At 42.9% G+C, this 27,924-nt stretch overlaps 2 long non-coding RNA genes across 3 annotated transcripts in view; both read right to left on the reverse strand.

The window, feature by feature from the left end:
- The window catches only part of LOC147630759 (uncharacterized), a 47,598-nt gene extending 25,719 nt beyond the window's left edge, over positions 1-21,879 (reverse strand). Inside the window, exons 1-3 of the long non-coding RNA XR_015267618.1 lie at positions 21,510-21,879; positions 21,386-21,418; positions 21,140-21,301 (exon numbers count right to left, since the gene is read on the reverse strand). This is a non-coding gene — a long non-coding RNA (uncharacterized LOC147630759). The remainder of the gene's footprint in view (positions 1-21,139; positions 21,302-21,385; positions 21,419-21,509) is intronic.
- A 39-nt stretch (positions 21,880-21,918) lies between these two features.
- LOC147630760 (uncharacterized) lies at positions 21,919-27,456 on the reverse strand. 2 transcript variants are annotated; one of them, XR_015267620.1, is made up of 5 exons: positions 26,501-27,456; positions 26,199-26,330; positions 26,075-26,107; positions 25,834-25,990; positions 21,919-23,466 (listed from the first exon to the last, which is right to left on the reverse strand). It is a non-coding gene; the product is annotated as an uncharacterized LOC147630760 (long non-coding RNA). The 2 variants fall into 2 exon arrangements; XR_015267619.1 differs by having other exon boundaries at positions 26,199-27,455.
- Positions 27,457-27,924: the final 468 nt, after the last annotated feature.

The raw sequence follows: 27,924 nt of genomic DNA on the forward strand, positions 1-27,924 counted from the left end.
CCATGCACAAAACCCTATACAAGGGAGTCACTGCTGCAACGACAATGGAATGCACCTCGTGCCAAAGGGACTCCCTCATGCATAGTCATTGAATAGCTTGGGCCTCGTCTGCACACTAGTCACCATCCCCTCTTTTAGCCATGCGACAAAATCCGGGGAGACCACAGTTATCTGGAGCTTTGGTTGCACGTTGTATAGCCTATCCAAGAGAAGCCACATGTAGGCAAACTGTGTGGAAGAGATATTTTTAAGCTCCAAGTCGATTTGCTCATCACGAAACATAGCAAGCACCTTTACCTTTTTTGCGAAGATATTCACAATGGATAGGCCTTGTGCGACCACCCTCTTCACCACTCTAGCTTCCCCACATCCTCCATGAGTAGGTCTACATAATGGGAGGTGCAAGGAGTCCATACAAAGGTGAGAACTCCGCCTCTACCAAGCACCCCATTTTGCGGCAATTGAACGTGTTGTCCATGATGACTAGAATGACATTTTCATGCCCGACCTACATGTAACACAATGGCAAATGCAATGACATTCTTAGAAGCTTGAACATAGATACTAGAGAGTCGAGACTTGAGAGTTAAAAATCTCCATGCACAGTTGACATAGTACATACCTCTATGCTGGCTTGCCGGATGTGACGATAGATAAAGTCACCCGAAGTTTTTTTCCCCACCTTTCCGGTATCCATGGTTCCTAAGAAGTATGTGCCGAGAGCGCATGAAACAAGGATATTTATGATACCCCTCTTCTTTTGATCACTCCATCCATAGGAGAGGATAGAGCAATTGTACTTCGTGCATCCTTCTTGCACGGGTGTGAGTTTTTTGTTGAGATCCTTTGCCTCTCGTTCATCAAGCGCGGTGGTGCGCATCTGATGGTAGGTGATACCATGCCATTTGCAATGGCATGGCATTACAGGGCCCTACTCTGTAATGACCTTGACCATTTTGTGCCATTGTGGAACCTTGAACACATGAAAGGAGAGATTGCAATTGATGAGACCGTGCATGTAATCTCCTCATTCGCGGGTATCATCTTCACCTTCACATAGGTGAGGTTGTTAATGTTTGCACCGATGGCAGTTTGCCTCATTATCGAAGAGCTATAAGATTTATAGGAGATGGAAAAGATGAATTGTTAGGTTATTGTCACATCGCCTAATTCATCAAACATTTTGCGCTGCAAGTAAGTACAGTGTTAATCCCATTTTGGATTAACAACATGATCCTTAATTGAGGACATTAATAAGTGTCATGAAAAGGCACTATAAAGGTTGTACATTATGAGATATTAGCCACCCAAGGCCTAGTAATAAGTAAGTTTTGGGGTACCCAAGTGTGAATAAGGACCAAATGTATATAAGGCATTTTCTCATAATGTAAAGACAGAATCCCCTTTGTGCTATTCAGAGCTCTCTCCTTGTGACTTGAGAGAGATTGAAGGAGTGAGAGTATTCTAGCATTGTACCTCTTTCATGCTTGTGTACTTATGCTTGTGTGAGAGAGTGAGCGAGAGAGTGATTGGCCTATGTGATGGTTTAAGTGACTCCACGGTGATAGTGTGGAGGTGGAGCTTGGACTTTGGAGATTGACAAGCGAGCTTGGCGGCCTCAAGGGACTCAAGGTTGAAGCATTGGTAAGTACCCTGCAATGGTTGTGATCTATTGCTCATCCATTAGGTGAATGTGTAGAGTTCCCTCTTGGAGGTGTGGTAGCCCATAACATTTTTGGCATCGTTGCCTGGGAAACGCCTTTGTTTCTTCCATCCTATTTGAGTTTCAGCTTCCATTGCATAGGATTCATTATTGCCTTTGCCTTTTGGTAGTGCATTGTGTGGTGGAAAATCAAGGGATAAAAGTCAATATTAGATAATTTGGAAAAAATGTCATATTTTGGGAATCAATCACTCCATTTAATTTTGGGTATATCTTAAACATGCCAACTCCAAATTTGTCAGAGATTGTAGATCTAGATTCTACTTTGAAAGATCTTTCCAATGATATGTCACATAAGAGGGTTTTGATAAAATTTTGGACAAGTTCACCATGATCCCATTTTTCAAATGGGAATAGGATCTTTCCCGAACTATCTAATATGGTGTTATAAGGTATGTGTGGTACAAAAAAAGATATGGGTTATGATGCTGTGTATGTTGTAGTGAAGTAGTTTAGGAAAGGATTCACTAGTTATTCTTGATAATTTTGATTTTTGCATCACTGAAAACACCAACGTCATCGTGAAGGAGTAGGTTGGGTATGGTTTTCTTTCTTTTTTAAAAAAATCATAAAAATAAAAAACATAAAGGACCATTGATTGAGCCAAGAACTTGCATTTCATTCCTTAGGAGTGGCACAATCTAATTGTTATGATTTGGATAAGTATTATGCACCCAAAATCACAAACTGTCGACGTATGAAGTTCCTCGTGAGATTAAAAGTGCAACAGTCATTCACTCATGAACCATCTTTTATAGTTTTACGCCGCAAATTGCTCACTTAATTAGTGCCCTGATTATCGATCGAAATCACGGGATTACCTTCCAAAAATAGAAAACCCTATCCTAACACCTCTGACACGGTGTAATCCGTCGAAATTTTGAGCACGTGAAAGTCAGTAAACCGTTCATGCCGTGAACCATTTTTGAAGCGGTTCACGGTGTGAAACCCTTACTATTTCTCACGACGTGAAATATTTCCTTTGTAGATTCCCATGTAGGCTAAACCAATGGATAGACAATACCAAGGCTACGAGGGTCGGCTAAGGAAAGTGACTTCGACTAAAAGAAGAAATTTAACACTGTGGAAAAGTTTTGAGCACATGAAAGTGCAGGAAAACTGTTCACGCCGTGAATTTCCTACAGTTTCACGACGTGAAACATTCTCTGCTGTTTCACGGCTCTTGGACACAGAGTAATAGAATCAGAAGTGAAATCAATTTGGTTGGATTAATAGCTTATCAAAACGTATATACATGCACTTAAGATCTGGAAAACTCATTGGAGACGATCTTACGCCTGACGATAGTGCATTGAATCACCCAAGAACTTTCTATCAAAGAAGTGTGGGTTCCCGCAAGCACACACTTAAGTGTTTTGAGAAACCTGACCACCGTCCCGCTGAAACTAGTAGTAAAGAATGCATGGAAGAAAGGCAGAGGTACGCTTGGTTTGGGGAAGAGGATAAATCACATTCCCCAACCAAGTCTAGTGGGATCATTGATATCGCCTGAGGATTTTTTGGTCTCCAAACCAGTCATGATGAAGAAGCGCAATCTGCGGGCATGGGTCCGTCAACTAGCATTAGACTTGGTCCAAGACAAGAGGTGCCATTCCAAACGTTGAATTCTAGGCTGTCGAATACTTGCACCCCTCAAATTAGACGAGATGTGGAAAGTGCGGCTAGTGATACTCGTAGGACAAGAGATGAGAGAAAGGAGACATGAAGTGTTAACCCACTCCAACCACAAGGAAAGGAACCTGAAATAGTTATAGATAGAAGTGAGGGAGAAATTCCGAACTTGGAACCCATCAATGAGGAATCCAGAATGGAGGAAGGGTTTACATCCAGAGAAGAAGAGGATAACCTAGCTAACATGGCAGTAGAAGTAGAGGACTGACTCTATACTAAAAAGGATATTGAGCTAATGATCAATAACCCTACATTCCTACAAGACATGGAGCTCTTAATTATACAAAGACGCACAGAGGCGACTTATGGGGAATCCCACCAGGGTACCACAAAACTGGACCATTCCATGAAGAGCCAATACAGGTAGGGGACGAGGTCTAGGAAGGGGGGGAGCGATTCCCCAAAGGCCTACGAATGATCTAGCCATGGACCTTAATGTGGCCACAAGGGCAAACCTGTTAAATGTGGCAGTAGAGATGGGCCGGGGGATGGTCAGGGAACTAGGCTCTACTCTAGAACCCCGACCTTTCCAGATGAAACCCCATATCATTTCAAAACTCGTCCAAAAGCTCTCTAGGGACGGGGATCCTATCCAACATATAGAGATTTTTGAATCCCCATGTGAAACCTGTGGACCGGTGAGTGATGTGACAATGATACATGCCTTCTCGCTGACCTTAGAGGGAAAAGCTCATCAGTGGTTCCGAACCCTTAAGCCTGAGGATAAGGTTAACTTCACAGATGAGCTCAGTAATGCCATATTAGAAAAATTAAAAGTCAGGGAGAGAAGAGAAACATCTGGGCATGGGCATAACCACCTTTTTGGTGTGGTGCTCTATGTACACATTAAATCATACCACCACCAAATGTCTACAGTTAAGAGCAAGGCCATTACTCTATTGTGCTTACTGTGTGAAATTGGGAAATCATGACGCTTCAATGTGTAGATATCCAAGGTTTCAAAATGTGGCACAGATACCAGCACTTAGAGCCCCATTGGCTTTGCCGACACCACGTATGTAGATCACCGCACTGCTGGACAACCCAACTCTTCCTACATACCTAGGGGGATGTTCCGGGTACAAGATGCTTTGCCATTGCCACCACTAGTTCTACCGCCAACCACCATAAGCAAAGATCAATCAAGTACTGATTGAAGAGCCATCAAAAGATGTTGACATGGTGTGGGAAATAGAACTTAGCAAGGAATACTATTAGGACACGGCTGAGGTTACGCCAGAATACTACGTCCTACAGAATAACACGCCAATACCTATGATTCAAACCACGGTACAATGGAAAGGCAAGGACATAAACTCAAATTTGAGAAGAGGACCTTTACAATGCTTTGGCTGCGGAGGGCCACATTGAGTAGCCGAGTGCCCAAACAAGAATATGAATCATACACATCAACCACAACAAGTGGCGGCCTCACCCAATGACATGCTAGTGCTCACCTGCACTAAATGTGGAGTTGATCACTATGATGGAGGCCTTTACATAATCATCACTTTCTCTTCACAGATTCCCTCATCCGACTCTTATATCAACGGCTGCTTACCTATTTGAACCAAAACTTGGAGGGAATGGCAGAGTTCGTTGGAGGGACTATTTTCGTCTTTTTAATTTTTCCATTCCGGCTTTGTGGAGGAAAAGTGGCGAAAAAAATTAAAATAAAAGAGAGAAGCATGGGAGAGCGGGAAACCCCTTTTTGGGAGGCGTCGTTTTTTTTCCCTTATTTTTCAAGCGCCTTAAAAGCCAGCCAGCACCATTGGAAAAGTTCTCGTTGGTCCACAAAAAAGACTTCACCCACTGATTGCATTTTGCCACGTCACGGATGATTTTTGGGACATCTTGTTCGGTGTGCTTACAGAACTAACAATGCACGTTGCTGCTCCCCCTCCTCAAGCAAGGAAGCACCAGGAGTTGCCACCCACATGGTAGTAGTTCCCAGCAGATTAGTGTGAATAATAGTACGGATAGCCAATCATATTTGGAACTAGAATGCTTGGGTACCCTTATCCTCTTGATTGCTTGCACCTGTGCGTTGTCAACATACTTTGTGTGTCCTTCTGTTCACGTATAAATAACTTGAAGTGCTTGAATGAAGATGGACATTGCAACCATACCGTTTCTAGAGCACGTCTCTTCTGTATAGGTAAGGGGGACACACGAGTTACAATCCAAGACGGATCCGAAGAAGATACAATTGATACCGGATCCACCCAATCAAAGAAATATGGGGATCAAGGGATCAATCTTAGAGGATTAGCCCAAGGAAAGCATGAAGAACAACCAATAACTCCTAAGGGGGTTGGCGAATATCCCAATGCCACAACGAAGAAATAAGAAAGTTTGAAGATGCCAAGGCCTTAGTCAAACAGTATCAAATGACTTCATGAAACTAAGCTAAGGACCAACCGGGTAAGGGATACCGTCTATCCACAAGACGAGCCAATCCGGATTAGGGTATTGAACATGCCAGCCCCGATTCCGGAAAGAACAGAAGAGGACTCCCAAACACACACAATGTCTAGAATGTTTGAGGAAAATGAGTTGGGGGAGTCCATCCATTCCTTCCCTATGGAAGAATACGAGACACTTACATGGGAAGAACCCTCTATATCCAAAGAACCCAGGGATATAGGAACCCTCGCGGCTGTACTATCCACACCTGTCCAAATTCCATTAGGGAAACTGCTACGCAATTCACCAACCCTATGACGAACATAAAAGAATAGATAGAGGGTGGCGGTCTATGGCCAGCGCTCGCTGAGACTATAAATGAAACTCTGCTACTCCTGGCAGAAAGAACCTTGAAGCATACAAAGACAACCCGAGTCATTAAGATACAAGTTAGCAATTGGGACGATATTACGAGAGTGACGACACAAATGCTACCATTCTGATTCATCATAATGGATACCAATCATTGGCTATCCTGGATGGAGGGGTAGGGGTTAGTATCATTACAAAATGTTGCTGGGAAAACTCGGGGAAGCCTAGTCTAAAAAGAGCAGATCTGGTCATTAAAATGGCTGACGGAACATCTTCAAGACCCATGGGGCTTCTGGAAAATGTTAAACTCAGACTTTTTGTATTCCGTTATCATCATACATTCATTGTCATAGACTTCCTGCATCAACCAGATACATACGACGTAATATTGGGAAGACCAATCATGAGGAAGTCCAAATTGGTGCATGATTGGACCTTGGATCACGTGTATGTACGTAGGGATTTGTAAATCTTAAATATTGACCTAAGAACATGGAAAGCCCACCCCATGGAGGGGCAGTTGTTTGGTAACGACTCGGTCACAACAAAATGAACAACTTCTATACACATATGCCAACCCGCAAAGGAATATTTCAAGGATGAGGAGGAAATGAAAATGTACGCATCACTAGCCCCTCCGGACTTCAGTGAAAACCGGATGCATGTGTTGGCTACCATTCATGTAATACAGCCCAAGGGAGCCTAGTATTTGGAATCTAGAACCGTCTCCCTACAACCTCTATCTACATGGTTAATTGGCAGATCATGGATGAGAACTCAGGAGGGGAGACATCGAGTACAGAAGGTACAGTAGCACGAAGCCATACCAATGGGGAAAACAAAAACAATATATAGACCGACAAAATGCCCTATTACGAAGGAAACCCACGGATGCCTAGTGGCTCAGATACCTTGAGGCCACTAAAGTACACGATGAGTTCTCAAAGGACTGGGGCAATGAGTTGAGTAAAATATTGTTGGAAGGAAGGCACAAAGAGAAAATCGTCCTTCAAGAACTTGATGTGCCCAAGCTTACAAAAGCAGGGCACCAAAAACACAACAAAGCCCTAGCAGAGGCAGAGCGTGAGGCCAAAAAGATCATGGAAAAAGCCAAAAGTGACGATGAAGACAAGCCGTACTTGCTTTCAGTACCTGACCATTTCAAGAACTATACGGTTGACGATCGGAGAGTTGTCCGGCTGACAACTACTAGGGTGAAAGAGGAGGGGTTGTCTGCATCGTATACGATGGCCCAGTAGAAGTCAAGGAGGTTGATATTGCGGGACCAAGGGAAGAAGCACGGCCTATATACATTGCTAAAGATTTGACTTCTGTAGAGGAAGATGAGCTCATTGTTCTCCTCAAAGAATATAAGGATTGTTTCGCCTGGAATTACAAGGAAATAAAGGGGGTACCGCCTGAGGTGGTACAACATATGATTCCATTCATGGAAGGTTCGAGACCAGCCAGGCAGAAACCTTACCAGATGAATCATAAGTATGCAGCAGCAATTATAAAAGCAGGAAATTGATAAGCTTATTGCTGCGGACTTTATCTATGAGATCGAACATATGGATTGGTTGTCACCAATTGTGATAGTGCCCAAAAAGAATGGGAAGCTGAGATTATGTGTCGATCTTTAAAAAGTAAATGCAGCCACTCGAAAAAGGACCATTATCCATTACCTTATACCAAACATGTTTTAGAAAGAGTGTCTAGGAGGGAAGTGTACATCTTCTTGGATGGTTTCTCCGGTTATAATCAAGTGTCCAAAGCACCAGAAGACCAACATAAGACAGCCTTCAACACAATGTGGGGGACATTTGCTTACAAGGTTATGCCATTCGGTCTCACAAATGCCCATGCAACCTTTTAATGGTTGATGTGCACAACTTTCAAGGACTACTTGCAAAAGTGGTTGGAGGTATTCATTGATGATATATGTGCGCATTCTCGATGGGAAGATCATCTCGCCTGCTTGAGGAAAGTGTTCGAGCGTTGTCGATTATATCGTATATCACAACCCCTTGAAGTGCCAGCTCTGGGTCAAGCATGGTGTGATATTGGGACACATTATCTCAAGGAATGGTATATCCACTGATGATAGCAAGGTCAAACTGATCTTGGAGCTGCCACCACCTACCAACTACAAAGGAGTGCAAAGGTTTATGGGCCATGTGGAGTATTATCGACGCTTCATAATTTTTTATGTTGATATAGCCAGACCCTTGTACAAACTTCTCATTGTCTTTGAGTGGGCTGAGGAGTGTCAAGAAGCATATGATCGTCTGAAGCAAGCATTGGCAAGCGCCCCTATTCTGCGACCCCCCAATTGGGATCTCATATTTCATGTGCACATCAATGCGTTAAATTTTGCTATTGGTTGCGTGCTAGCCCAGCCTGGTGAGTTCAAATTGGACTATCTCGTTTGCTTTGCTAGTCATATCTCAGAGTATCTAGCTTATGGTTTTCCACTGGACATACCTTTGAACAAAGATAAGATGCGCTGGCTTATCAAGCTTGCGGCACCTTATCAATTGATTGTGGGAGAACTATATAGGCTAGGAAAAGACAATGTGCTCAGATGGTGCGTAAGAGAGAATGAATTCGTAACCATATTGGAAGAGTCTCATTCAAGGATAGCAGGCGAGCATTTTGCTAGAGAAATTATAGCTCGAAAAGTGCTTCAAGTAGGACTATGGTGGCCTATGTTATTCGGGAATGCCATGGAGCTCGTCAAAAGATGCCGCTAGTCCCCATAATCATAAGGCAACCATTTGAAAAATAGGGGAAAGATTTTTTGGGACCGATTAGTTGAGCAGCACATCCATCCCAAGCCCAGTACATATTCATGGCCACAGACTATTTCACGAAGTGGGCGGAAGCCGGAGCTTCAAGGAAAGCTGATACACAAACAACTGTAAAATTTGTATATGAGCAAATCATATCAAGGTTTGGCTACCCATTAGAATTAGTGAGTGATCGCGGCTCACATTTTATCAATGAGGTGATTAATCATTTACTGGCAGGATTCTTAGTGATCCATCGAAAATCATCACCTTACTATCCACAAGCCAATGGCCAATGGTCAAGCAAAAAGAACCAACAAGATTTGTGTACTATTTTGACAAAAACGTTGGAAGCAAATCAAATAGATTGGGAGCATAAGCTGACAGCAGCTCTCTGGGCCTACCACACATCATATAAGGTAGCGACGACGGGATATACTCCTTTTCGTCTAGCTTATGGTGTTGAAGCAGTTATGCCCATGGAATAGCTAGTCCCAAGCTTAAGGATTGCCGTACAAGAGCGTCTAACTGAGAATGCATTAGCTGAAAGGCTAATTGACTTGGAAAAACTCGATGAGACCAGGTTGATAGCATCACATGGGCTCATGGTCGAAAAGTTACGTAGGAAACATTGGTTTGATAAAAACCTTAAGCAAAAAGAACTAAAAACGGGGGACCTTGTCCTTATGTATGGTGTGGGAAACGCCAAGAAAAAGAAACTTAAATACCGATGCCTGGGACCATTCCGAGTATCAAAAATCAGACCACCACAGGGGTTTGTCCAAATAGAAACAATTGATGGCATCCAAATGGAGGGTTATGTCAATAGGAGTAAACTAAAAAAATATTTTGGACCATTGACCCAAGAGATACTCTTACAAGAACATCTCTTAAAACAATAGACACAGCTTGCAAAAGAAAAAATCCAACAAAAGTGCAAGAAGAAGCTAAGGCTAGGCAAGTCAAAGAAGCTAAAATGCATAAAGGCCTGATACATGTCAACATGGCTTCCGTAACCCTTGTGGACAAAGGGGATCTAAACATTGAGCCAGCACGAGTTAAGTTGGGACTCACAATATTTAAGGGCATTGCCACATGTATTGCATTAATAGATACAGGGTCAAGTTATAACTTAATCTCATATGATACTTTCGTAGCCTTAGAAAAACCACACCTTGAACCCACGGATGCGCAAGTTTGTAGTGTGCACCTGACAACCACAAAGGCCGAGGGGTATTTTAATGTTAATATTTCCATCATTAATAACTCCTTGGTCGAAAAGGTGTTTGTGATGCTGCCTGCAGATACAATGGAGGAAGAGATGATCCTAGGGGACGATCTTGGATATATGCCACCAAATGCAATATCCAATGAGAAGAAGGAACATCGTTGAGCATAGGTGAGAAGGTCACGTCCGTGCTTTTATGGAACTTGGCAAACCAAGGGAAGCAAATCAATGGAGAGGCGACACCTCAGAAAATAGAACCCACAATACCCAACATATAAGGGTACACATAAATGGGTGCTCAAGAATCAACTTAAGGATCAACCAGATAGGAAGGACACAATGAGTAATGTAAGGATTGAGGGGAAAACACAATTCAAGAGTCTGACATTGCCAACACCTACCAGGTGGCAGAACTCCAAGCATTCAAAGAGGCCTCATGAATTTCGTAAACAATGGGTCCAAAAGGACCTACTGCGAGCACAAGGCTACTATCAAGGCAATGCAACAATATGGGTACCCAAACGCAATTCCATGGCCAAAACCACAAACGGTTTGAATTACCAACCAAAGAGATGTGATGGCTTACGACATCAACTTCCCGATCGAGCCAGCACCACACCTACTCGTGTGAAGGAGAAAGAGAAATCATCCCAATTGAATTGAGAATGACCAAGGCAACAAGAGTACCCGCTCTCTGACTACATAATCGAACAAGAAATTTGAAGATAGAAGCAAAGGAGTTCCAAATGGAAGCCATCCACAACTAGACATAGCAACAAAATTGTTCAGTTGAGTAGAAGGAACAATAAGGAGCTCCCACACAGAGCTAAAACGACTGCATCAGCAAATGCCCAAAAGTACCCAGGTGAACCCTTGGTTTTCATCGTGATAACAAAAAGTAAAAGGTAAGCAATGCATCATCATATGCATGTTTGACTGTTTGAGCATAGTACGAAAAAGATTCAATCTTCTGCCTTCCACGTGAAACTGCAGAAAAAATGGCTCACACCATGAACTGCACTACAGCCGTTAACATCGTGAACTGTTTATTAGTGTTTCATGTCGTGAAAGAGTTTGAGGAGTTTCATGTCGTGAAATGGTAAATTTTTGATAGCCAATTATGCAGTGACACATGGCATTCTTCATTAAACAGAGCCGCCATGTCCGACGGTGTGAGGTGAAAAAAAGAAAGAAAACCCTGCCTCTATAGCCCTTCACCTCGCAAACTTGGAATACACACACACCAACGGGGGCACCACCAGCCACCGGCTAGAACACTCTCTCACACTTTACCACCCAACCCACGCCAGACAAATAGCATAAAACAGGGGCACCATAGACAAAACAAACACCCAGCAATATATTTCCAGAAAATACTTCATACAAGCTTCTCCCGACACAAAAGCCTTACTCACACAACCATTACAAACACTTACTCAGGTCTGTCTCACTGCCGAGGATACACCACATCCCCAATCACCGTGAACCTCTTGCCTGCCTGCTGTACCAATCACACCAGAATGAACCCGGCCACTCACTCTCTTCAGAGGGCGCCCCACCAGCTAACCCTCAACTCTCTACAGCCCATCTTCCGTATGTGTCGCCAGCAGTAGCTACCCATCATCTCTCTCTCACTCTCTGTCTGTGTGCTGATCCTCTGCCACCTGCAGCTTATCTGCAGTGCTACCGGCCCACCACCAAGCAACAACACCAACCTTTCTCTCTGCTTCACTCGGCACCCTGCTTTGCTGTCCACTGTCGGCTTCATTTACGAGGCCCACACCAGCCTACGCTTTGCCTGTTCCCTTTGCTTCCATCCAGCTGCACCTGCACCTGCAACTGCAACTGCACATCCAGCTCTTCCTCACTCTTCGCCTAGCCTTTCACAGCTCCTAGGCGGCTCTCCCTGCCAACAGCTCCTCTCCCACACAGGGCTACGCCTTCTTTCATAAGCCTGCAGCTGCACTCCAGAACCTGCAGCTCTTTAACACAAATAGCTGCGCATCACCATGCTTTCTTTATTCTTCGCCAGCCCGTCGGCTTCACCTACGCCAGCTTTTTCTCTACAGCTCTCTCTGTTCGCAGCTGCGCTGCAGCCACCAACCCAAAGACGGCCTCTACACGCCTTGCCTTCCAGCCGCCGCCGCCCTCCACTTGTCGCCCAACACATAAGCCTTCGCTTGCTAACCCTCCCACACACGGCTGCGCTCCAACCACGCCAGCCCACTTTTTCACACTCTTCTCTTTACACGGGAGGCCCCACCACTAGTTGCAGCCCGTCAACCAAGGCGCCTGCACATACGCTGCTCTCTGGCCTTTTCGAACCTCTGGCCTCTCCCAGCCGTTGCTGCAGCTTTACCCTTGCGCCTGCGTACTCCACCGAGAGCCCTCGACCTTTATCACAGGGGGCCTTCTCTGCACGCACCCAGCAGCTACCTGCTCACACTCGTCACCACTTCTCGTACCCCAGGGCGACCACCCTTCGCCTCAATGCTTGCGTGTTGCGCCCACCTGCTCTCTGCAAGGCCGCTACTTGCACTTCCACTGCTCTGCTCTGCAGAAGCCTCCCCCGCCTCTACATGACGACCGCCTCTACCACACTTCTTCTCTGCAGAATGACGAGGCTCCCTAAAAACAAACAAGGCGATACCTTTTCTATCTCCCCGGCCAACTCCATGCTTTGCCAGCTTCGTCGATCTTCTGGAAGATGCGTTGGCGGCCAAATAAGCCTCCACGCCAAGTTTAACAGCTGGCCAGGTCATCCTTTCTTTTATTTTATTTATTATGAAAAATGGCCACCATATTATTCCTTTTATTGTTCAATGCTACCTTGGCCCTTTTATCATCAATAATCCCCCCGATTTTCCACACACATTTCACATATAACTTCGTGTGCCCACTGAACTTCTAGGACGCCCACACACTTCAAGATGACCGAACAGCTGAAACCACCTGCATCGAACCCTGTTTGGGACAGGCCTGCAACAAGCCCAAATCAAATGTCGTCCACCCTGTACACCTGGCAACGCCCTCAAAAGCAAACTCTTCACACAAGCCATGCATCCATATATACACGAGCCCAGAATACCACTCAGAAAAACGCCTGACATACTTTGCCAACCCCCCCATCTGCTAGAGCATTCGTGCTCAGCAGCAGCAAAAAGACAAATGTCTGATAGCTATCCACCAGGATCAAAAGGAAACAACTCCAACTCACCATCCCATTTCCCAACATCTATGAAACACCATGGCTGCATCACTGCATACCAAACATCAACCATAGCCACAAAATCATTTCTGTCCATCATCTGATCAGCATTCACAGACTTTGACGACACAGCATCATCTTCAAGGCTTTGCTCTTCACCCACAACCAACCTCCCCGTCTTCAAAACCTGTGTCATTGCAGCATCTAGCATCCCATTCATCAATACCTGTGAAGGCCAAGTTTCAACATCTTGACCTTTCTGCACACAAAAATCCACATCTCTTCCAACAGCAGTGTCCACAAACACTTCCAGTTCCTGCACTTCAGGCATCTCTTCAGCTCAGCTGGTTTAGAAGCTTTGTCATCCATATCCATTTCTGGCTCCTGTTCATCAAGGCTAGCAACTTCCCATATATCATCCTCAGGCACAATACTCACATCACAATGCTCTTCATCAGCCAAATCCACATGCATACCTTCTTGAGTGTTGCCAACCCCCCTGGTATCATCGTCTAAAGACTCCCCAGCACATAATGCATCCAATGAAACAATATCCACATCATCCATCGCAGGTACCATACCATCAAGCTGTCCAAGAAAATCCATAATAATAGGATCTTCCTCCACACAATGCTCTTCATCTGCATTACAAACCATCTTCACTTCATCACAAGTCTCTACCCCATCCTCCTCCCTTGTAGAATCTGACAAAGAATCATCCTCAAAGCATTCTGTATCCAACTCCTTTCCCTTCTTATCATTAGCCAATCCCAAGGCATCATCCTCTTTGCTTCCATGTGCATGCATGTCATCCACATCCAAAGAAGAATCCACTGGCAACTCCTCATTTGCACTTTGCTCCTTCACCTGTTTCTCATCCACCTTCACCTGCTTTAAAGACTTTGGAAAAAAATCAGAAGGCACATAAAACATCCCCCTTTGCACCTGTATCGGCCTTTGAGGCTCGTGTCTCATCAAACTTTGCATAGGACTCTCATTCACCTCAACCAAATTTACCTGCTTATCCCTTGTAGACACAACACCTTCATACGAATAAATACCCATCTCCATCTGCTTCAAAACCTTGCCTTCCTTTTCTCTAGCAACCCTAACTGCATCATCAAATGACTTGATTCTTTAACTCAACCCTGACCTTCAAATGGGGTAACAAACCATCAATAAACAAGCTCTTTTTCAAAAACATTAGAGGAACTTCTTGCTTCAATGTCGTACACCACTTACCCCACAAACATATAAATACCTTCACAAAATCGTCCAGTGATTGCCCATGGACCTGCTTCAAGATGCTCAACTCCTGCCAAAGCACACTAGAATCCTCCACTTGCTGAAAACGCTCCAAAAGGCCTTCCTTCAACCTGTCTAAGATCAAAACACCATGTAGCTCACCTGTCGCATCCTGTGCTTCAAAATCCTTAAGCCAGCATCGGGCGTCTCCCTTCAAGAAAATCCTTATCAGCTTCAAAACCTGCTCTTCCTCCGTCACATGATTGCTAATGCATGCCAACTCCATCTGCTCCAAAAAGTCACACACATCTTCACCTTTCCTGCCATGAAATTCCAGATAAGACCACATCATGACAAACCTGCAAGAATCCGTGAGCTCTCCTCAGTGGAACATACGCCCTTCTAGGCAAAGAACAACGCCAGAGCTATCCTCAGTGGGGGCACCAGAAGGATGTGAGGTGAAAAAAAGAAAGAAAACCCTGCCTCTATAGCCCTTCACCTCGCAAACTTGGAATACACACACACCAACGGGGGCACCACCAGCCACCGGCTGGAACACTCTCTCACACTTCACTACCCAACCCACGCCAGACAAACACCATAAAACAGGGGCACATACACAAAACAAACACCCAGCAATATATTTCCAGAAAACACTTCATACAAGCTTCTCCCGACACAAAAGCCTTACTCACACAACCATTACAAACACTTACTCAGGTCTGTCTCACTGCCGAGGATACACCACATCCCCAATCACCGCGAACCTCTTGCCTGCCTGCTGTACCAATCACACCAGAATGAACCCGGCCACTCACTCTCTTCAGAGGGCGCCCCACCAGCTAACCCTTAACTCTCTACAGCCCATCTTCCGTATGTGTCGCCAGCAGCAGCAGCTACCCATCATCTCTCTCTCACTCTCTGTCTTTGTGCTGATCCTCTGCCACTTGCAGCTTATCAGCAGTGCTACCGGCCCACCACCAAGCAGCAACACCAACCTTTCTCTCTGCTTCACTCGGCACCCTGCTTTGCTGTCCACTGTCGGCTTCATTTACGAGGCCCACACCAGCCTACGCTTTGCCTGTCCCCTTTGCTTCCATCCAACTGCACCTGCAATTGCAACTGCACATCCAGCTCTTCCTCACTCTTCGCCTAGCCTTTCATAGCTCCTAGGCGGCTCTCTCACTGCCAACAGCTCCTCTCCCACACACGGCTATGCCTTCTTTCATAAGCCTACAACTGCGCTCTAGAACCTGCAGCTCTTTAACACAAATAGCTGCGCATCACCATGCTTTCTTTATTCTTCTCCAATCCGTCGACTTCACCTACGCCAGCTTTTTCTCTACAGCTCTCTGTTCGTAGCTGCGCTGCAGCCACCAACCCAAAGCAACCTCTACATGTCTTGCCTTCCAGCCGCCGCCCTCCACTTGTCGCCCAACACATAAGCCTTCGCTCGCTAACCCTCCCACACACGACTGCGCTCCAACCACGCCAGCCCACTTTTTCACACTCCTCTTTACACGGGAGGCCCCACCATTAGTTGCAACCCGTCAACCAAGGCGCCTGCACATACGACTGCTCTCCAGCCTTTTCGAATCTCTGGCCTCTCCCAGCCGTTGCTGCAGCTTTACCCTTGCACCTGTGTACTCCACCGAGAGCCCTCGACCTTTATCACACGGGGGCCTTCTCTGCACGCACCCAACAGCTACCTGCTCACACTCGTCACCACTACTCGTACCCCAAGGCGACCACCCTTCGCCTCAGTGCTTGCGTGCTGCGCCCACTTGCTCTCTGCAAGGCCGCTACTTGCGCTTCCACTGCTCTGCTAGAGAAGCCTCCCCCGCCTCTACATGACGGCCGCCTCTACCACACTTCTTCTCTGCAGAATGACGAGGCCCCCTAAAAACAAACAAGGCGATACCTTTTCTATCTCCCCGGCCAACTGCATGCTTTGCTAGCTTCGTCGATCTTTTGGAAGATGCGCTGGAGGCCAAATAAGCCTCCACGCCAAGTTTAACAGCTGGCCAGGTCATCCTTTCTTTTATTTTATTTATTATGAAAAATGGCCACCATATTATTCCTTTTATTGTTCAATGCTACCTTGGCCCTTTTATCATCAATAATCCCCCGATTTTCCACACACATTTCACATATAACTTTGTGTGCCCACTGTACTTCTAGGACGCCCCCACACTTCAAGACGACCGAACAGCAACTGAAACCACCTGCATCGAACCGTGTTTCGGACAAGCCTGCAACAAGCCTGCAACAAGCCCAAATCAAATGCCGTCCACCCTGTACACCTGGCAACGCCCTCAAAAGCAAACTCTTCACACAAGCCATGCATCCATATATACACGAGCCCAGAATACCACTCAGAAAAACGCCTGACAACGGCATCCATATATACACGAGCCCAGAATACCACTCAGAAAAACGCCTGACAACGGCTACGTTATAAATTCCAATTTTCTTCTTTTCGTGGTCATTTTACATCGTGTGTGAGCAGTTGTTCATTCATCGCGTATCTCCGAACCTTCTTCCATCGTACAACCACCCAACCGATCCACGAGGTGGGAGCTTAACCTCTTTCTTTTCTTTTCTTTCCTTTTTTCTGTTTTTTATGATATCAATCAATTGTATGAATGAGTTCCTGTCCTCTTGTGTATGATATCAATCAATTGTATGAGTGAGTTCCTGTCGTCTTGCAGTAATATGTAAAAATCCATCCTTATAAACCATACACCATAAGCATGTGCAAACATAGTTGTTACAATCATGTAAATTCACGACCCATGCCAGTCCCTACATTTTCATGTTTGCATATTAAGGTGAATGTGTTTCACGTCACACTGTTTCACGTCCAAGTGTTTCACATATAGGTGTTTCACGTCACATTGATTCATGTCCAAGTGTTTCACATATAGGTGTTTCACGTCACACTGTTTCACGTCCAAGTGTTTCACATATAGGTGTTTCATGTCACATTGTTTCACGTCTACATATTCACATGGATGTGTTTCATGTCACACTGTTTTACATCCAAGTATTTCACGTGTAGGTGTTTCACGTCACAATGTTTCACGTCTACATATTCATGTGGATATGTTTCACGTCACACTGTTTCTCACGTCTAAGTGTTCACACATATGTGTTTCACGTCTGCCTAATCATGCCACACTGCTTCACATCCAAGGGTTTCATGTGTAGGTGTTTCACGCCACATTGTTTCACATTCAAGTGTTCACGCGTATATGGTTCATGTCTGCATATTCATGCCATAGTGTTTCACGTCACAATCTTGTATTTTCACACCTTATACATGGACATACTCTGACTATTAACTAATCACTAGAATCCCAATACACTAACATTCTCTTAATCCAGACTAACCTACTCCCACTAAATTACTAACCCAAAAAAAAAAAGAGTTAACAACCCACCAGTCATTCGACTGATTTTATATGCCTGATACAGATGTCGATCTCGGAGTCTGAAGCCCGCGAGCACCCATCTACCACTCAAGCAAGCAGTGCTACGGGGTTCCCAGCCAGCCCCACAGACAACAAGGGACAAGTAAGCCAAAGATGAATTTCTTGTGCCCTTACGCCCAATCATTCCAGGGCACCCTTATCCGGAAGGAGATTATCACACCCCACGGGAAGGTAACTCTCTAGTCCCACAACCCAGAGTGTCTCCACATATTAGAAGATGCGGAAGTAAAGGCCAAACTAGACAAAGTCAGCCTCGGGAGAATGGCGGAGATACTTCTCCGTGTGATCGTCACACAGACCTCTGCGCGGAGTACCTGAAGACTTATGACAAGCAAACCAAAAGAGGAAGAATTGCAAAGGCTGATGGCACCACTGAACAGGTCCTCATCACCGCGGAGGACTTAATAAGAGATGCCTTGCAACTTCCAGCTCAATCATAGCCCACAAACACAACATTGGTATGATGCCCATAAAGGATATGTTCAAGAAGGATTCCTATAATTCAGATGGAGCCAAATACGACAATATCCAAGATGAAGCTACAGAGAAGGCATGCAAAGCAATGTCCCTAATGATGCAAATAAAGCCTGTAGACATATACAACTGAGTGGGCTTAAACAGGATTGCTAAGGTTTATGAAGAAAAGGAGGAGGATTGGGCATTCTATCTGCATAAGGAGATGGAGAACTACTTAAAGGCCCATCAATCAAAGATCAGCAATCCATACCTCCTCACACAGGTCATCAACCATGTAGCAAGGAGACATCTGAGAAAGCTTGAACCTGAAGAGCAAATGCAGCTGGCACTCATGCTCGACCAACCTAAAGAAGCAACTGGAAAGGTAGAGGAAGGGCAAGCAATATTGATGGAGACCAAGGATCTCATAAAGCAGAGCAAAAAAGATCGAAGAAAGAAAACAGATAAAAAGATGAGAGGAATACTCGTCGACATTGCGACCGAATCACAAAGACTGGAAGAGGCGGTGGCAACAAAAATCTGCACATACCAAGAGACCCTTCAAGAACAGATACTCAGCCTACCATGCAAGAACCAGAGCAACAAATCACCCCTCCAACAAGCCCAGCACAGCTCATTTTTAAAGACCTCTCTCCTCTCAAAGGTTCAAGCCATAACATAGAGTCCAACTTCTTGTAGTCCAAAGTGAACATAGAAAGGAAGTTTTAGCATTGGAAAAAGCTTGTGCAGAACAAACCAAACTTGTAGAGGATAAAAATAAATGTATATATGAGCTTGAGAAATAGCTAAAAGCTTGAGAAACAACTAAAAGCTACTGAGAAAAATGTCAAATGTACTCCTCTTGGTCTTAGGGAGCGTCAAAGAAAATTCAAGAGCATTACCAACTTAGTAAGAGATGGAGGTGGTAGGAAAAGAAGAATGAAATACTCAAGGACAATAGGCGGTTTGAATTGCAATAATGTGGAGCAAAGAATGTCAATAATAAAATCAACTCTGTGCAAAAATGACATCCCTAAGATTCTTAAAGACCCTAGCTTTCAAAATGAACGCCAGATTGTGCTGAAAGATGTAAGTTTAGAATGTACAGTAAGGCTAAAGAAGGTAGTTAAGGTATGTGATGAAACTTCCATCAGTAGAAATGATTATCATGCTATTTCCAAGTTATTGGCAAATTGCATCAAACCACACCGTTTACATGTGTTTGGTCTTTCCTATCCACACAGGGTTGTAGTGCAAAGACAGAATTAGAATATGACTATTGTAGAAGTTCTTGGTAAGTATAGACACATTTTAGCTTGCATGCCTTTAAAGAACCCCGTCCCAAACAAAAACAAAAATGTGACAAATGTGCACTCATTTCAATATGATGAGTATGATAATAGTTAAAAAAGTCTAAACTATAATGGTGAAGGTGTATGAAATGTTAATGGAGAAAACAAGTGGTAAACTCATTCTTGTTTTGAAATGAGATGAGGCACATGCTTTGAAACATTAAAAAGTGGAAAGAACCAGCATTGCCTTGAAGAACAGAGCCTTAAACTATGCAATGGGTTTGAGTGAAGATACATTATAATTCAATGTTCAATTAGAAAATGAACTATGGTGGATAACAAAGGTTCCAAATGAGAGTCATGAGACTCTTAAATGGCTCTTCACTCACATTGATATTCCAGACATCATAGATGCTCAGAATAAAGGAGAGCCTCTAATACTGGAGCACACTGGTTCATTCACTGTAGAATGGCACATGAGTGCTGACCTCGAAGCTCTTGAATGCATGTTTGGAGTAACATCAAGTCCAAATGCAGCATACGCATGCCTATACTGCATACGCATGCCTATACTGCATGAAAGGACAAAAAGATGACTGCTGGTGTGATACATCAAGGAACCTAAGCCTATCTCCATCAAAGGAGAAAGTGATGTTGATGCAAGCCAACCTCTTTCAAAAATAGAAAACCAAAATCAAGCTAAAGAGAAGTCTAGGAAAAAAAACAAAAAGCAAACAAAAACCATTATCATTTTGGGATCCTATCTTACCCATTAACCTTAAAAGGGTTCACATATGTACTTTACATGCAAGAGCTGAGAATAATAGATAAACTAATCCAACTTCACTTGGGTAAAAAGCAAGGAAGGTCCTGGATTCAATGAATTGTCTGATGCATGCATAGAAAAATGTGAGGCTGAATTGTCTGATGCATGCATAGAAAAATGTGAGGCTTTGTTTATCAAAGATGGGTTTCCATGGAGGTCAATGTAATTGTTGCATTTCTTCAACTTGTGGTAATTATTGTTTTAGGCCTTTCATGGCTTAGGCTTTTATTGTCATATTTGATTTGCTCGAAAATCCTCTCTCTCTCTCTCTCTCTCTATATATATATATATATATATATATATATATATATATATATATAGAGAGAGAGAGAGAAATCAAGTGTTAAACCCTTATGCTCGAACAGTGGTATCTTATTTGATGTTTAGATAGCATAAATTCACTCTTACCTGGTTCAAATCAGCGGCACAGCGATATGTTTGCAAGGAGGAAGAACGACTCCAGAGTCATTTTGCCCACATACTTGCCGACGGCCTTGGTACGTTGATGTAAAAATCAAGCGAATGCGTTGGATCTAGCTTTTATAACCAAATCAAGAGCAAGCTTTGGCCCTAGTTTGATTGGATTAAAGGGCGGAATGCTTTAGTAAATAATACGCTGAGTGCAAAAGGCGAGCGGCAGAGTTAGGAGCTTACCTGACTTAAGCACGCCAAGGGCTTGCAAATCACCTGCGGGTTAGTTGACGACACATGGAAAAATTAATATGTAAAACTTGAGAAACTTGAAAGAGCAATACAAAGAAGGCGTCCTTATGATTACCATTTTGTGTTATCCAAGTACGATATCCTTTGGGGGTTTAGCAAAAGCCAGTATGGAGCTCTTCCTGTACAGAAGAAACCTGAGGGTTTTAGCTTCGCAATATTGATATGCGACGCGGCTCGGGAAGAGGAGCTGACAGGGTAGAATCAAAGGCAACACGAAGCGCGTGAATTAAAAGATAAAAGAAAAGGGTTTAAAAACAGTTAAGCAGGAGCTAGCGCTTGTGTGCATTTCATGTGATAGTATTGACGATAACCACAAAGTGCAATGCGGAAGTCTGCGAGAGTGCGAGTGGCAAGGACCATCAGTGGTGCGCACTGTCTACAGCTGCGCACCATATTCGCTTGGCCAAGTTGCAGTACTGATCATAATCTCGACATTAGTATTATTAAGTTAGGGTTGGCGACGGAAAATCAACCCTAAAGGCCATCCAACTAGCACATAATACACTATAAATAGAGGGCAGGGGGTTGATAGTCATTCATGTAGACTTTAGGCATGTGCTCAAAGATAGTGGGCATCCAACAAACTTAGGTAGTCATGTTGCATTAGTATTAGACCCTATAGCAAAAGGTCTTGCAAAACTAGGTTTTGCATTCGAGTTTGTATTTGTGTTATTTTAGCTAGTAATTTCACATCATACACAAGTTTCTAGGTCATTCTAAGGGTTTCCAAGGTCAAGCCAATTCGAGCATCAATTTAAGCCATCATCTAGATCAAATCACCCATCATTTGGAAGCTCCACAAGTTAAACACCTAGGCCTTCTTCAAGCTACAAGCTAATGCATTGCAAGGCATCTTCATAAGAAGATCACCATAAAACTAATTGTTAAGATGTAAAGATCAATGTAGTCTTTTTGGTTTAGGATCAAGAGACAATTACTAAGTGAAATAAAGACCCCTTCTTAATTTTCAAGGGGCCAAATTTTTGGAGTCCAAAAAGTGTGGCTACACCATGAAAGAAGAATCCACAATGTTTGGTGCACTCTCTAGAAGGTGAATTGTGATGTTTGGTGCACCTCTTTATAAGGTGAATTGTGATGTTTGGGGCACCTCTCCATACGGTGAATTGTGATATTTGGGGAACCTCTCCATAAGCTTCCCACAATGTTTGGTGCACCTCTCCATAAGGTGAATTGTGATGTTGTGGAATACGCACACATTGACATCACGTTGAAGCTCTTTAAGCATAATCACCTAATAGCTATGTAAAAAAATGTTGTGTAAACACTCAATGGACAATCCACATGGCTAGGAGAAAAGGTTGTGATCTCTATTATCTCATAAAAAGATTGATATAGGCTACAAACCCACTAACGTAGCAAAGATGTGTGCTACCAAATATTACTACTTAGTGCTAGGTTGGATTAAGGAGGTCTTGTCATAATTTAGGCTCCTATATACCCTTGCCTTTTAACAACAAATGATGTCAAAGAAATTGAAGAAATGGGCTTCTCCTAGTATCTTCTACTCTTTTTTAGGGGTTTGCTGTTGTGTGCAACTGCTCCTACTTTACCTTTTGTCTAGGGGTGCTGTTAGGGCAAGGTGGAGGCAAAGTATGTTTTAGATTTTCTATGATCCTCCAAGATTTTGGGTCTAGATTACCTAAGGAAGTTTTTTACCACTATGAAACGATAACGTTTCTTTAAAAATAAAATGATGTTTACTCAAATTCTAATAATTTGAATATATTGTGAAATAAGTGAAGTCAATATGAAAAGAAAAAGTATAATTAATACAACCTTTTTTTTCTTACATACATGTAAAACTCTATTTCTTGGCTAAAAATACTATAAGTAAAACCTCCTAGCCATCATCTATTTGATGCTTCATTGTTCAAAATCCTCTTAGCCATCATATGCTTGATGTGTTACTGCTCAGAATCTCTAAATAATAAAAGAATAGAAAACTCTTACTGTCTAGACGTCACCTTTGTTTGAGTGGCCATGCTTACATCCTAAAAAGGAAAGAGAATCATTAAGAATAAAAATGTAGTGATATTCTTCTGACCAAATACTAGTATGTAATAATACTTTGGATACAAAATCTACACATGGTAAGAATCAATTGAGAGAGCAATAAAAAAGCATTATTGCTTAAAACTTAAGACGATGTCCATGAATTGCTTGCTCTTTTAACTCTACAAAAAAAGATGATTTTCCTACATTGAAGTGAACATTCAATGTTGATCAATGTTTGTTTCACCCCAAGTGGAGCATGATGGAACCCCATAGCACAAATCTACGACCTCAAGCAAAATAAGGATGAATCTATTTGAGATTCCATTGCACAAACCAAAGCATGTGTAATGATAGAGAGAGGATTGATGATGAGTCTCTCATTTCAAGTTACCTTTTGGATTTAAGGAGCACAAAACTCCATCATCTTTGTCGGTCTAGGCATATATCCTTTTATAGGTGTTATGAGGAAGTGCTAGACCTCTCTCTCTCTCTCTCTCTCTCTCTCTCTCTCTCTCTCTCTCTATGAGTGCATGGATAAATGTGTATGTGTGTGGTGAATAATTTTTTATTTCTTGAAAAAAGATACAAAATTAAGAGAAATTAACTTAATCTAAAAAATAAGGTTTAAAAGATTCAGAGAATATTTGAAACTTATAGAGTAAACGACATAGAAGATAAGCAACATATACAAATGCAATGTCAGTAAGCATGAAAGAATCAACTCTTAAAGAGTTAACTCTTAAATGATATAGAAGATAGGCTACATATATAAATGTAATGTCAATAAGCGTGAAAGAGTTAACTCTTAAAGAGTTGAAGAAATCTTAAGAGATGAGTTGAGAATGATATAGCATAATCTTCAAAGGGATTTCCATCAAAAAAAAATGAGGAACATGAACACATATAAGAATAAACGCCACAAATTAGAATAGGACCATTGTTTGCTTCAATATGGAGTATGAAACCAAGTCATGAATGAAGAGAGTTTTCGAAGATACATGAAAGATCATATGTGATGCAAATGTTGTATGCCAAGTAAAAGCTCAATAAAAAAGGCATGGAAAAGCTCATATCTAGGAGTTTTGAACCCTAAAAGCACTACCTAGGTCTCATTTTCATAAGTGAATACAAGCATGAATATAAAGAGATTATTGGCCCTTTTTTTTAATGGCATGTTGGAAGACCCTTCATGGACTAGAGAATGCTCATAGGTGATCTTTTCCCCCCAAAAAAATGGGGGGCCTTCCATTTGTTTTATGAGGAAAAGATCAGGCTCTGTACTGGTCCCATAGGCCTTTTTTTTCCCTCTTGAATGCTAATTTTATGTGTGTGTGTATGTGTGTGTGTGGATAAAAATCATTCCATGCAAGAGTTTATGATCTCAAGGAATGTAAGCTCGAGTCTTGAACTCTTAAAGTCTATGCAAAGCTTGAGCTATTGTAGATTTAATAATATATTATACTATTAAATCTAGAAGAAGTTATATATTTTCACTATAAAATCGATCTCATATATCATGTTTGGCCTTCTATGGATAATAGAAAGAACTCTTTGTTAAAAAAGGATGAAAGTAGGAAAGGGCACATTATCTAGATCATTAGGCAAGAGGTCAATGCTACAAAAGAATGGCCTCTAATGGAGGAGCTTAAAATACCATAATATTGGATTTGTACTGAATGTTCACCTAAGCTAATTTGATGTAATTGTTGCAATTCTTCAACTTGTGGTAATTATGGTTTTAGGCCTTTCATGGCTTAGGCTTTTATTGTCATGTTTGATTTGCTCGAAAATCCTCTCTCTCTCTGAGAGAGAGAGAGAGAGAGAGAGGATTTTCGAGCAAATCAAACATGACAATAAAAGCCTAAGCCATGAAAGGCATATATATATATATATAGAGAGAGAGAGAGAGAGAGAGAGAGGATTTTCGAGCAAATTAAACATGACAATAAAAGCCTAAGCCATGAAAGGCATATATATATATATATAGAGAGAGAGAGAGAGAGAGAGGCTTTTATTGTCATATTTGATTTGCTCGAAAATCCTCCTCTCTCTCTCTCTCTCTATTTGAGAGAGAGAGAGAGGAGGATTTTCGAGCAAATCAAATATGACAATAAAAGCCTCTCTCTCTCTCTCTCTCTCTCTCTCTCTCTCTATATATATATATGCCTTTCATGGCTTAGGCTTTTATTGTCATGTTTAATTTGCTCGAAAATCCTCTCTCTCTCTCTCTCTCTCTCTCTCTCTCTATATATATATATATATATATATATATATATACAGAGAGAGAGAAATCAAGTGTTAAACCCTTATGCTCGAACAGTGGTATCTTATTTGATGTTTAGATAGCATAAATTCACTCTTACCTGGTTCAAATCAGCGGCACAGCGATATGTTTGCAAGGAGGAAGAACGACTCCAGAGTCATTTTGCCCACATACTTGCCGACGGCCTTGGTACGTTGATGTAAAAGCGAATGCGTTGGATCTAGCTTTTATAACCAAATCAAGAGCAAGCTTTGGCCCTAGTTTGATTGGATTAAAGGGCGGAATGCTTTAGTAAATAATACGCAGAGTGCAAAAGGCGAGCGGCAGAGTTAGGAGCTTACCTGACTTAAGCACGCCAAGGGCTTGCAAATCACCTGCGGGTTAGTTGACGACACATGGAAAAATTAATATGTAAAACTTGAGAAACTTGAAAGAGCAACACAAAGAAGGCGTCCTTATGATTACCATTTTGTGTTATCCAAGTACGATATCCTTTGGGGGTTTAGCAAAAGCCAGTATGGAGCTCTTCCTGTACAGAAGAAACCTGAGGGTTTTAGCTTCGCAATATTGATATGCGACGCGGCTCGGGAAGAGGAGCTGACAGGGAGGAATCAAAGGCAACACGAAGCGCGTGAATTAAAAGATAAAAGAAAAGGGTTTAAAAACAGTTAAGCAAGAGCTAGCGCTTGTGTGCATTTCATGTGATAGTATTGACGATAACCACAAAGTGCAATGCGGAAGTCTGCGAGAGTGCGAGTGGCAAGGACCATCAGTGGTGCGCACTGTCTACAGCTGCGCACCATATTCGCTTGGCCAAGTTGCAGTACTGATCATAATCTCGAGCCTTGGGCCTGCAACAGATCGCTTACATTTCGAAATGCTACAAAAATCTCAAGACGGCGCGCATGAAGATTAGCGCGCTGCAAATATACTTAATTTTAAAAAAAATTATGGGACAGATTTTGTAGGTATCGATGTGACCGAGATTGCAATTTTTTTTTTTTTTTTTTAAGAAAAAGAAAAAGAAGAGAAGCACGGAGCGAGATGCAGGTACCTATCCTCATCAAATAGATTGGCTTAATGGTTTAAAACGATCAAATTTAGCTATATAATAATATGCGCTGGTCTCAGCGGTAGAAGAGAGGAAGCACAGCCCTATCTACCTCGAAATTATCCGAAGATATGCCTTGTGGGCTGTGCTCTCTCTCTTCTGCACCTGAAACAAGTGTCCTCTGATCAGCACCTCTTGCATTGGGGTTTTCTCTCCTAGAAAACTCTCTGGTCTGGATTGGATGGTCTACACGCGTTTGTTGGGCCCCTACGGGAAACCCAGACAGAGGTTGTTAACTTTCTAGTTGGGATACTTTGATTGTTGTCAAGGGGGCTGCAGGAGAGAGAGAGAGACGTTTCTCTGTGTGTGTGTAGAGAGAGAGAGAGAGAGAGAGCGCCGTGTTGAATTTGAAGTCCGCTGATACTTCCCTCCTTTATATACAAGTGCACACACTTGCAGCCCTTTATGAGTTGCATGAACCAAGTCATCCAGCACGATTGAAGAATCTTGAAAAGCTTACCTGCCCATCCCCAAAGAAGAGGTCCTACGTGCAAGTGTGTGTACTGGGGGCAAGCAAGCACAGAGTTGATACCATTCATGTCAGGAAGGCAGGTGCAGCGCCTGTTGATTCGGATGGGTAAAGGTTAACAAGACAAAGTGACGAGAGAGAAAGAGAGAGAGTGTTCTGCTAGTTTGTATTAAAACTACAATCGTCTTTGAATGTGGTAAAGATGGAAGGGAGTTGATCTCACACACACACACACAGAGAGAGAGAGGGGGGGACTGATAGTATTATCGTCCCGTCATGCCGAGTACTTCCTCTGAGACCCAATCGAGGATTTGATCATCATCAGCATATCAAAAGCGACATGTCGAAAACATATCGGAGCCAACGTAGGGTAGTGTAAGAATAGATCAGCTAGTGCGTTATTCCGAGAGAGAGAGAGAGAGAGAGAGAGAGAGAGAGAGAGAGACCATGTTTGGAGCATCTAATGATCTTAGATTATGAGACCGATGTATCAATTTTAATGATAAACCTTGCATGATCCAGGGATTTAGTGATCAAATTATCCAGACATTCATAGCTCCAGGGACACTTGGAACTAGTTAAGCCTAAGGTTTTAACCTTCAATAAAAACA

This window comes from Cibotium barometz, chromosome 16 (assembly GCF_041138505.1).
Source record: "Cibotium barometz isolate CiBa-2024 chromosome 16, ASM4113850v1, whole genome shotgun sequence".
In the NCBI taxonomy this organism is placed as follows: Eukaryota; Viridiplantae; Streptophyta; class Polypodiopsida; order Cyatheales; family Cibotiaceae; genus Cibotium; species Cibotium barometz.